Here is a 12,335-nt window from a genome sequence, read left to right as displayed (position 1 = left end):
CTCACATTCCTTCTTCCCTGAGACTGGTAGGAGGATGGAATTTCTCCCAGCAGGAAGTAGGGAAGCTGGGGAATAAAAATTACCATCCATCCTGCCAGTTGTCCAAATCTAAATCCCAACTATGGCATCAGCAAAGATAAGAGGAGTTTGCTGAGCTATAATTAACAACTCCCCTTTCGCAGGCACAAAGAAGAAATGCTGGAGTAGGAGAAACAGAGCAGGTGATGGTTACACCTGCGGACAGTTCTGCTGACAGTCACAGAAGCAGCCAGGACTGCTAAAGAGGAGCTCTAAACTGGGAACTTGGGGAGGTAGGAGCAAGACAGGAGCGCTCACTTGCTTCTTTGCCCTGCCCTCAAAAGTCAGAACTTAGCTCAGACCTAAAAAAAAAAAAAAAAAGGCCTTATGGCCTTATGTGCTGTCTTCCACCAGACCATGTGACCCCCTAAGCATGTGTGCACGTGGATCAGAGAAAGGGGAACATGTGAGAGGTGGTCACAGATCAAAACACTTTCACGAGCATGAGAAGTTTAAAAAGGTTAATAGATGTGTAAGGGCCGGTCTTTGCCCTCCATTTGGGCTCCAGTCACAAAATCCCATGATCCTAGAATGTTAGAAGTAACAAAAAGTCTTACATGGTTATTTATTGGTTCATTTACTCATTTAGTATTTAAGTACTATCATGTGCCAGGCACCATGCTAAGTGTTGGGGACACAATAAAACAAAGATGATCCCTGCTCTCATGCAATTTAGGGACTAGTTGGGGAGACAGACAATGATCAAGTCAACAGATAAATACAATTATAATGTGATTAATGCTAACATGGAAAATAAGCCATTTATTTTGATGCAAGTAAGGGAGAGAAACCCTACTGGGACAAAGGGGTAAGAGGCAGCCTCTCTGAGATGTGACAGCTCCCAGGTGAGGAATCTGAGCTGAGGGCAGTTTGAGTGATGAATCACTAACAGGGAGGAAGAACTCAGAACTTCCTCTCCACCAACAGCACCACTATTAACAACATTGTTCCTGGGATCTGAACAATACCAACATCTGGGGCCTCTACTGAAGCTGTTTCCAAAGGGACACTTCCACTGCAGCATTTCATCAAAGTGAGCCTCTTCTGAGATGAGGCCCTCTTCCTAATCAGCTGGAACTAACTGAACACCTTCTGGGCCCACGTTCCACATGGAGTCCGAGCGGGCTGCCTGCGGGTGGGTCTGGAAGCCCGTCCACACCTCTGCCACTCTGGGCTCTTCACCCCCCTCTCAAGGCAGCTGTCCCTCACCAGGACAGTGAAGACCAGCGCTTATATAACTGGCTTCCCCTGGCAACTGGGAAGTCAAACATTACCCTCATGGACTCATGTGTGGCTTCCCTTAATAAGTTTGCAAACCTCCTGGTTCTCTAAGAGCTCAGAACTCACCTTCCACACCCCTTGCAGGCTAAGCCCAGGCCTACTGTTTGCTGGCAGTGACACAAGCTGCCACTTACTGTGTGCTACGTCCAGATACAGTGCTAAGTGCCTTTCTTAGTTTATCTCAGTTCGATCCCCACAAGCTCCATCAAGCAAGTACAATTTTCTTCATTTTTCAGAAAGGAAACATTCAGAGAGGATGAAATGATTTTGCAAAAGCACCACAGCCAGGATGTGGTAGAGCTGGAATTTAAACTAAGGTCTTTTGGTCTCCAAAACCTGAGTTCCCCGCAGCCATTCCTGAATCTTGTCCTTGCACCACATCACAGGATCAGAGACTTCCTTATTCTACCATTATCTGTTGAGAACCTACTGTGTGCAAGGCACAGCACTGAATATCAGTACCAGAGAAGCCATCTCATCAGAGAGGGACACAGTCTTTGCTCACCAGCCTCAAAACTTCAGCCATGAGAAACCCTTGTCAACAGACAGCTAAACAATCACAGGCATCTATGCCTGTGTGTGTGTGTGTGTGTGTGTGTGTGTGTGAGAGAGAGAGAGAGAGAGAGAAAGAGAGAGAGAGAGGATTGAGGTTAAGCCACCTACTGCCTCTAGCCTCTCCCTACCTCTGAAATCCCTTTGGCCTCTCTTTCTGCCTTTCTCCTTCCTTTTCCCTCCTCATTTAATTCATTCCATCTTTCTCAGTGATGTTTCTCTTCACGCCAAAACAAAAGCAAAAACACACAAACCTGCCCCTAAGTTTACATGACACTCTCTCTTGAATGCCTGCCAGCCTTCAAATTTAATTCTAATCTTAGGGGCTGGAACCTCTTCCTCCTCCAGGAAATCTCCTCCTTCTTCTAGTTACAGAGGCCAAGAGGGCAGGGCAGATTCAGCCAGGTGCCACTGCAGTCCATCTGCCAGGTACAGGGGCTGTTTTAGGAAAAAATGCCCCACATCTGATGTGTGCTCAAATAGTTCTGGAGTCAGACCAAAGTGTCCGAAGAGGTGACATAGAAATGAACACACTGAGCAATGGCCCCAAACACCTGCCGCTTAGGTCCCTGTAAGTGGAAGGGAATGATCCACACCCCAGAGACGCCAGTGCCCCTGCCCAGGGGACCCTACACAGGTCGACTACACTGTTCCCCACCGCACCTTTCTCAGGATTTCCAATTTCTTTACGGACTGGAGCAACTTATCATAAAGGAGAAAAGTAATGGTCCCTGGCCAGTTATGAAGAAGGACCCGGAGGCCAAGGCACCTTGTTGGGAGGCACACAGTGAGGCACAGACTCAGTCTCCCAGTCAACATTGCAGCCACCCACACCCCTTGGCCTTTCCCTTCAGCCTCTTGCAATGGATCACTGAGTCTCCCTCTTGGGCAGGGACCTACAACATCTCCAAACACGGGAGCCAACCCGGGCAATCCCAAACCTCATCTCCAGGGTCCCCACCACCTACTTGGCTCGCAGAAAGGCCAGCTTCTTCCTCAGGGAGGAGACGTGGTAGTGACAAGCCTGCTTTACAGCTGTGCCGCATGAGACGGTCTCTGGCTGTAGATTCTGCACCATGCTGGGCTCAGGGGAGGGCTGGCCACATGGCAGCTGACACCTCAAGAGCTGGGGGCTCACTCTGGAGCTGAGTGGACTTGCTGCCCCTGCAGCTACCCCAGCTGTCAACTGTGGACTCCTGCACATAAGCGCTCCCTTCCCTGTGGTTCAGTATAAAACACAGGCAGGTGGAGGGCCCAGGGTGGGCAAGCCTGGGGTCCTGTGTTACCGAGATCCCCTCTGCCTTTTGCCCAAGCCACAGCTCCAAATGAAGCCCTCCTCCATCTTTCAACATCTGGCAGAGCTCTGGGCACTTGGTGAGTTTCCTCCCCTCCTTTGTCCTCAGACAAGGAGGATGAAGCTGTACCTGTATGTGATGTCAGCTGCTGGTGCTGGGGGAAGGGGAGGAGCAGCGGGCACTGCTCCCAGAGGGTTTGCAACTTGGCTTTCTCCCCATGGTAAGGGATCACGGGAGTGTCCATGAGTCTTTGGGGAATTCATTGGCCAGGCAGGTAGACGGAGCTAGACTATTCTGGAAATATGCTACTGGGGATATATTTCTGGGACAGAATAAGCAAAATTGAAAAGACTTCTACTTCTACTAGGAAGCTATCTATCCTGGTGGCTAGACCCGAGTTGGCAGTGACGATCTTACTCTAGCATGGCGTCGACTCCTAAAACTTGCCCCTTGACCTCAAATGCCAATACCTTGGTTTCTCCATTCATTTGTTCCTGAATTCCAAATCCCAAACAATTTCTGAGCACCTACTCTGTGCAGGACGCAAGAGACAACAGAAATATACAGTTTCTGTCCCCAGGATCTCATCAACTAACAGGGAGACAGATAAATCACATAGCACACAAGGATGTGGTAAGTGCTGCAACAGAATTAGCCACAGCCTACTCCTGCACCTATAAAATAGGTGTGATAAGACTCACCTCCCTCCCTCAACTGGAAGAAATGAGGTGAGCCCTAACATGACATGTAAGACACGAAAGTCCTTTTTTTTTGAGAGAGAGAGAGAGAGAGAGTCTTGCTCTGTTGCCCAGGCTGGAGTACAGTGGTGCAATCTCGGCTCACTGCAGCCTCTGACTCCTGAGTTCAAATGATTCTTGTGCGTCAGCATCCCAAGCAGCTGGGACTACAGGCGTGCACCACCACACTTGCTAATTTTTGTATTTTTAGCAGAGACAGAGTTTCACCATTTTGACCAAGCTGTTCTCAAACTCCTGACCTCAGGTGATCCACCCGCCTCAGCCTCCCGAAGTGCTGGGATTACAGGCGTGAGCCACTGCACCCAGCCACAAATGTCTTTTAAGGTATTTGGAGAAAAGCTGACACAAAAAAGTTCCAAAATTAATTATATCCAAACATCACACTATTCTCATTCCACCTTCACTGATCTCAGTTAGGAGACATCAGTTTCCATCACACAGAGAACACACCCTGCCGCCACGAATCTCCTCGCCTTCCTACCATAGCACCTAGGAACTCACTGCATCCACCTCAATTAGTCTCTCCTGTTCAAGGGTAATCTTCTCACCTGTGATCTGGACCAACCTTCTCTTGCCTCCTCTAAAACTCTGCTTCCTTATCTTTCAACAGATGGCACCCCCTAGCTGAGCAAGCTGGAATCCTAGGACTCAACTCTGAACACCTCCCTTCTCTCACACCCATATGTACCCAATTCATCATCAAGCCCTGGACATTTTATCTCCTAAATATCTCTTGAATTTTGTCTACTTCTTTTTTTCACTATCACCATCCACATTCCAAGACACAACATCGTTAGCTTGGATATAGTAACAGTCTCCTAAGGACCTCAGCTGATCTCCCAGTATCCATGAAACAGCCTCTGTGTTTTTGTAAGCAATTTTTTCATAAGCAAATCTGATCCTGTCATCTCCTGTCTCAAAGATCTTCAGTGGCTTCCTGGGCTTTAAAATAAAGACCAAGACTCTTTTGACTATTCTTTCTTGCTTCTCTATTACTATATCCTGGTCATCCTGGCCATCAAAGCTCCTGCCTCATCTCATCCATACCATCTCATCTGTCTCACATCACTGTTTCCAATTCATCCTTCTAGTCTTTGCCCAAGCCTTACACCTCGGCCCCAACCCCTCTGGCCGGGTCCAGCTTCTTCGGTACACTTTGCCTGGTACTATGTCCCCTTCCTTTAAGACACCCATCCAAATTCCAAGTTTGCATATTCTCAAACGTGTTTAATATTCTCCCTTCAACAAGACTGGAAACCCCAGTACACAGTGCTCTTTCTTTTCTTTTTTGAGACAGGGTCTTGCTCTACGCCCAGACTGGAGTGCAGTAGCTACTTTTTGTAGAGATGAGGTTTTGCCAGGTTACCCAGGCTAGTCTGAAACTCCTAGCCTCAAGTGATCCTCCCACCTCAGCCTCCCAAAGCACTGGAATTACAGGCACCAGCCATCACATTTGGCCGATAGTGCATACTTGATCAGTTTGTTGAATGAATGAACAAATGAATTTATCCTCTCTGAAATTCTCGGCCTTCAGCTATCAATTTCTACTTCAGAGATTACAAAAAAGTGCTTCTGTCTCTCCACATTAAAACAATAATTTTCCCCAGTCATCCCTGTGTTCCCCTCTAGGTATCCTCCCTATTTCTCTTCTTCCCAGGCAGACTTCTAGAATGAAATCACTATGGTCAGTCTCTTCTCCCTCCCCTCAGATACACTCTTCTGGAACTGCTCTGTGGTAACTAATGATCTGCACAAATTGCCACTGCAGAGGATTCCTTTTAGTCCTTTGCTTACCTATTTCTACCCTTTTAACTATTCTTTCTTGCTTCTCCATTACTATCTCCTAGTCAACTTGGCTTCAATGGACAATCTTTTAAAATTCTTCCTTCCTTTGTCTTCTGCTTAAACTTTGCTTATCCTAAGACTCTTGCCTCAACTACATTCTCATTGCTGTGCTCTTCCACAGTGGTGGCTGCCAAACTAGCACTCTCAGTCTCGTCCCCTGAGCTTCAAACGGCGTAGCCAATGGCCTAGTGTATCTCTCCACTGGCACACTCCACGAGTAGTTCACGCTACATGTCTAAATTAAACTCACTGCCACCTCTCCTCCTCAAATCCTTCCTCCTCGACCCAGTATTTTAATGCTAATACTACTAGTAGGCACATACACATTAACACACATTAACCACAGGCCAGGCATGATTTCTTTTTTTCTTCTCCTTTTTTTTTTTTTTTTTTTTTACTTTTTTTTTTTTTTTTTTTTTTTTTTTTGAGACAGAGTCTCACTCTGTCGCCCGGGCTGGAGTGCAGTGGCCGGATCTCAGCTCGCTGCAAGCTCCACCTCCCCGGTTTACGCCATTCTCCTGCCTCAGCCTCCCGAGTAGCTGGGACTACAGGTGCCAGCCACCTCGCCCGGCTAGCTTTTTGTATTTTTTTTTTTAGTAGAGACGGGGTTTCACCATGTTAGCCAGGATGGTCTCGAACTCCTGACCTCGTGATCCGCCCGTCTCGGCCTCCCAAAGTGCTGGGATTACAGGCTTGAGCCACCGCGCCCGGCCTTTTTTTTTTTAACTCTTCTAGGACCCTTTATCTGGGAACACAAATGGACAGGCTCCCTGGGTGGGTGCTGATGAGCCCTTCCCTCCCCTTGGTCCGGTGGCCCCAGAATCTGCCTCATTTCCATGCCCACATGGATACCATTCCTCTAGCACCTGCTGTTCCTGGACCATCTAAGGGGTCAATCTTGAGGGGCTACACAAGAGAGATAAAGCCCCCCCCCCCACCATTTTCCCTGAGCTCCAAATTTCCATCGGGTCCCACACTCCCTCCTCTGCTGACCAGGGTGCACCGTGGGCATGGAGCCACTTCTTTATGTTGCTCTCTCTTCCTGTCTGCCTTGAGCATCACTCTTTCACTGCGTCCCTGATGCTCTCGTGAGATACACTTCTGGGGTAGGGCTCCCCCTCACTGAGTGTGACAGCGGAGGAGGAGGGCCAAAGCTTTCAGTCAGGGCTGTGGGGTGGCGAGCAGGGAGGAGGAGGGCCAAAGCTTTCCGTCAGGGCTGTGAGGTGGCGAGGGGGTGGCGAGGGGGGAGAAGAAGGGCCAAAGCTTTCAGTTGGGGCCGTGGGGTGGCGAGGGGAGAAGATCGGCTCCCCAGGTTCACAGCTCCATTCCGACGTGTCATCACCCACATGGCTTTGTTCTTGATGCCTGATGGCCACGTTAAGTCATGGGGCTGAAGAATTACTCAAGAGCAGGGACCATGTCTTCATCTTGGAATCCCTGCATAGCAGACAGCAGGGCCAGGCAGACAGTTAATGCTGGGCCACAGGTTATCCAGGTTGGCCTCCACCATGCCCAAATGCCCAGCCTGGAGAGCCCCTGGGGGAGGTATCCATCCTCCACAGCCCTGGAGGGGCTAGGACTCAACTCTGAACACCTCTCAGGTGTGATTTTTCTCACAGGAATATTTGGGAACGACCTGGTGCTATAGACTCAGTGTTGGTGCCCCACCCCTAGCTGGATATGTTGAAATCCTAACCTCCAGTGCAATGGTGTTAAGAGGCGGGGTCGTAAATCATGAAAATGGAGCCCTCATGAATGTAATTAGTACCCCTATAAGGGGGCTCACTAGACCAGAGTTCTCCTTTTTACCATGTAAGACACAGCAAGAGGACAGCTGTCTATGAAGACAACAGGACCTCACCATCTGCTGAATGCCCACATCTTGGTCTTGGACTTCCTGGGCTCCAAAATGGAAAGAAATAATTTTCTGTGATGTACAAGACACCCAGTTTATGGTATTCTGTTATAGCTGCCTGAACTAAGACACACAGGTACTCCGTTTCTCAACATAACTCAGTGGCAGCTGGGTGCGGTGGCTCACACCTGTAATCCCAGCACTTTGGGAGGCCAAAGCAGGCAGATCACCTGAGGTCAGGAGTTCGAGCCCAGCCTGGCCAACATGGTGAAACCCCGTCTCTACTAAAAATACAAAAATTAGCTGGGCATGATGGCGGACACCCAGCTAATCCCAGCTACTCAGGAGGCTGAGACAGGACACTCACTTGAATCCAGGAGGAGGAGGTTGCAGTGAGCCGAGATTGCATCACTGTACTCCAGCCTGGGCGACAGAGCAAGACTCCATCTCTAAAAAAACAAAATCAAACAAACAAAAAAACATAACATAGTGGTTTCCAATCATCCATAAAGAACACTCACTCCTTATTACAGCAGGACGTGGCATGACCAGGCACTTGCCTACCTGTCCAAAGGCCTTTCCTGGCCACTCACTAGCTACCCCTCTCCTAGGATATGACGCTGCAGCAACACTGAAGTATTTGTGGTTCCTGAACATGCCTTGCTTTCTCCCGCCTCCATGCTTATGTACATCTTGTTCCTTCGCTTGCAAATGCTGTCCATGTGACAGACTCCTACTCCTCTTGCAGTTCTCAGCTGAAGCACAGCCCCCTCTGTGGAGTTTTCTGGAAACCCTCCCACCCCCACCCTCACCCCAAACAGTAGCTGTGTTTCTCTGGGGCTAATTCCCCAAGCCTTGGTTTTCCTAAACAATAACATGCAGATAATGGCATGTACTTGATAGGGCTGTTGAGAGGATTATATTTTAAAATGTATGCAAAGTTTACTGCACAGGTTTAAGCACATAGCAAGCACTTAGTGAACTTCTTCATTTTCTTTTCAGACAGAGTCTCACTCTGTCGTCCAGGGTGAAGTGCAGTGGTGCGATCTCAGCTCATTGCACTTTCTGCCTCCCAGACTCAAGTGATTCTCCAGCCTTAGCCTCCTGAGTAGCTGGGACTGCAGGCGCACACCACCACACCTGGCTAATCTTTGTATTTTTAATAGAGATGGGGTTTTGCCATGTTGGTGACTGGTCTCGAACTCCAGGCCTCAAAGGGATCCACCCCTCTCAGCCTCTCACATTGCTGGGATCACAGGCATGAGCCACCACACCCGGCTTGTAAAATTCTTCAGTTGTATTACCTTATGCATAATTCCTTAAGTTAACTATTACATTCTATTATACTTGTTTATTTGCAGGTATATCACACCATAAGAGAATCAGTTTCTTGAGGGGGAAATAGCACAACTTAGTCTATTTATCCAGAGTATATATGTGTGACATTTGCAGATGCTCAATATTCTACACCTTCATTCTGTCTTTGCTTTTTCTTTATTTTTATTTTTATTTGTATTTTTTGAGACAGGGTCTCACTCTGTCACCCAGGCTGAACTGCAGTGGCACAATCTAGGCTCATTACAACCTTTGCCTCCCAGGCTCAAGGGATCTTGTTTCTCAGCCTCCCAAGTAGCTGGGACCACAGGCACATGCCACCATGCCCAGCTAATGTTTTGTATTTTTGGTAGAGATGGGGTTTTGCCATGTTGCCCAGGTTGGTCTCGAACTTCCGAGCTCAGGCAATCTACCCACCTCGGCCCCCCAAGTGCTGGGATTACAGGGGTGAGTCATGGTGCCCGGCTTTGTCAAGAACAGAAGAATGTAAGATCTGGTAGGAAACTGAGAGTAAAATGTTATGATAGCCAGAATCAGAGCACAAACAGCTACCATTTGTCAAGCACCTACTTAATGGCTCTTTACAACTGTTTTCTCGTAAGAAAATCCAATGGATATCAAATTTTTACAAAGGAGGTAACTAAGGTTGAGGGTTGAGTAACACTAAGTAAATTGCCTTTACAAATGCACAGTTAGGCTGGGTGCAGTGGCTCATGCCTGTAATCCCAGCACTTTGGGAGACAGAGGCAGGTGGATTGCTTGAGGTCAGGAGTTCTAGACCAGCCTGGCCAACATGGTGAAACCCTGTCTCTACCAAAAAATACAAAAATTAGCCAGGCATGGTGGCACACACCTATAGTCCCAGCTACTCAGGAGGCTGAGGCAGAAGAATCCCTTGAACCTGGGAGGTGGAGGTTGCAGTGAGCCAAGATCGCGCCACTATTCCAGCCTGAGTAACAGAGCAAGACTCTGTCTCAAAAGGAAAAAAAAAGAATGAATTAATGTCCTGTATTCCATTACACACACACCTTGGGGAAGTTACCTATTTTGCTTTCTATTGGAAACCTGGAAGAATTATTCTTATCTCTGAGACAATCTCCATTTCCTAATAAACACAGTTTCATACAAATCAACCCTTCTCGCTCATGCCTCACCCACCCAGCAAATGTATGTCACAGTCCTTTAACCTACCCTCTATTCCTGTCATGGTTCCAAAGGCTTTCCTTCAGGACAGAGCATCAATGTGAATAAGGAAAAAACCTTTCTCAGAAATCCTTAGGTTTGAACACCATATGAAAGCATTCCACCCACTGCTGTGTATAGCAGGGTAGCTATGTAGTCTCTAAATATGATAACCGTTCCGAACCTTACACAAAAACAAGAAAAAAAACCCAATGTTTTATTAAACCTGTTGAAAGTGCATCCAGTACTGAAAGATTATAATCGGAATCTTTAAAGTAGAAGAAATCAATGTTAATTTTTTTGCCTGCTCTATGAAACAATCTTTCATGGTACAATTGATGATGTGGTTTGGAAAATTAGAAGCAGCCACAGAAAAAAAAAATCCATAATATCCACCTCATCCTTGATCGTTTTCAGTCAGTGACAATACCAGCAGCTCCACCTGCCACCCAGGGGCATGACGAAGAGTAAAGAAGATGACCGCAGGGAGGCCTCACCAGTGCAGGAAATGCCACCATTCACAGCTTGGTGCACTGTCCCTCAGAGGGGACCAGAACAAGGAGCACAGGCCAGATGCCCACCACTGCCCCCATCTCTCCAGGGTTCCAATCTCACCCCAGGTCAGAACATCACAGATCAAAGTCCTAAACACCTGGAGACTCTTAAGTGGGTAGGAAGAATCAGGTGCAGAGTGTAAGTTAGTTCTGCGCTGAGCCTGGGAGACTAATTTGAGCTCTGGAAACTTGTTCTCTCCAGGAGAAGGAACCCAGCAGCCAAGAAGAGAACAAAGACTTTCTTCAGAAGGGCTATGGTGAGTGAACACATACTAGAACCAATTTCCGAGGTTTTGGGGGTGGGTGGGGTGGGCCGGTCACAGGGACCGCCAGAGGAAGCATACTTCTGACCACATGCTCTCTGTTCCTCATACTCTCCAAAGTGAGTTGATGCAAAACAACATCTCCAACCACCATAAAGAGCTTAGAGGGCTGCGAGTGGGCCAAGATGGGAACAACCGACCAGGGAAGAAATCGAGAGAGTTTTTCTGGGCAAAGGTTTAGATGGGAGAACCTTTATAACATTTCCTGTGGTGGGAGGAGTGAGCGGTTAGAGAGGAGAAGTTAGAATAGAATTTGTATCAATGTAAAGTCCCAAATACCAAACAAAAGGCAGAGTTCTCTCTAGTTAGCAAGCAGTTATGTCCTTGGGAAAAATATATTAGGGTATATGCATCTCAGCACTACTCATCTCTTCCAGGAATGCCCCAAGCAGCAGAGATAATATAAAGTGAGTTAAGGAACTGTCAATCATAGAACTGGTAGAAGAACAGCCAAAGACATCACGCTCAGAAATGGACAGTATACTTCTGGAGATGTTTGCTGCACAGTACAGGGAAGGTGGTTGTGCTGGGGGACCTCTGTGGCCTCTTCTAATTTTGAGATTATGATTGCTGCAATCTAGAAAGCTTTGCATAGAGAATGGGGGGTACTCTAGGGACTGAGAGAACTGCCATCAGATCAGACCGTACCTGATTAAGCATCTTGACAAGAATGATTAGTCTTTGCTCCTTGGGAGTGCCATGTCTCCATATACATGGGTCTAAATTGATGAGCTGAACTGTTTTGATTAATAGGGGGCACAAAACTGAGAACTAGGGCAGAACTCACAAGACCTTATAATCTAAAGAAATAAGGACTAGAGAGGTTCCACTCTCTCAACCAGAACGAAATCCCTTTTGACACAGCACCCAGCTTTTGCTTGAACACTCCTATGAAGGGGAGAGATTACAGTAGTCCCCCCTTACCTGCGGTTTGTTACCCACAGTCAAGTGTGGTCAGAAGATATTAAGCAGGGTGGTGGCTAACACCTGTGATACCAACACTTTGCGGGCTGAAGCAGGCGGGTCACTTGACCTCAGTAGTTGAGAGCAGCTGGGGAAATGTGGCAAGACCTCGTCTCTACAAAAATATACAAAAATTAGCCAGGTATGGTGGCAGGTGCCTATAGTCCCGGATACTCAGGATGCTAAGGTGGGAAAAATCACTTGAGCCCTAGAGGCAGAGGTTGGAGTGAGTTGAGATCACGCCACTGCACTTCAGCCTGGGTGACAGAGACCCTATCTCAAAAAAAAAAAAAAAAAAAAAAAAAAAAAAAAAA

General features: G+C 47.5%; 1 protein-coding gene across 3 annotated transcripts in view; it reads right to left on the bottom strand.

The window, feature by feature from the left end:
* The window catches only part of GRAMD1B (GRAM domain containing 1B), a 275,856-nt gene that overhangs the window by 138,071 nt on the left and 125,450 nt on the right, over positions 1-12,335 (bottom strand). The gene's annotated exons all lie outside the window — the stretch shown is intronic.

This window comes from Piliocolobus tephrosceles, chromosome 13 (genome assembly GCF_002776525.5).
Source record: "Piliocolobus tephrosceles isolate RC106 chromosome 13, ASM277652v3, whole genome shotgun sequence".
In the NCBI taxonomy this organism is placed as follows: domain Eukaryota; kingdom Metazoa; phylum Chordata; class Mammalia; order Primates; family Cercopithecidae; genus Piliocolobus; species Piliocolobus tephrosceles.
The sequence above is the reverse complement of the archived record's forward strand: the minus strand, read 5'-3'. Positions and strand labels throughout refer to the sequence as shown.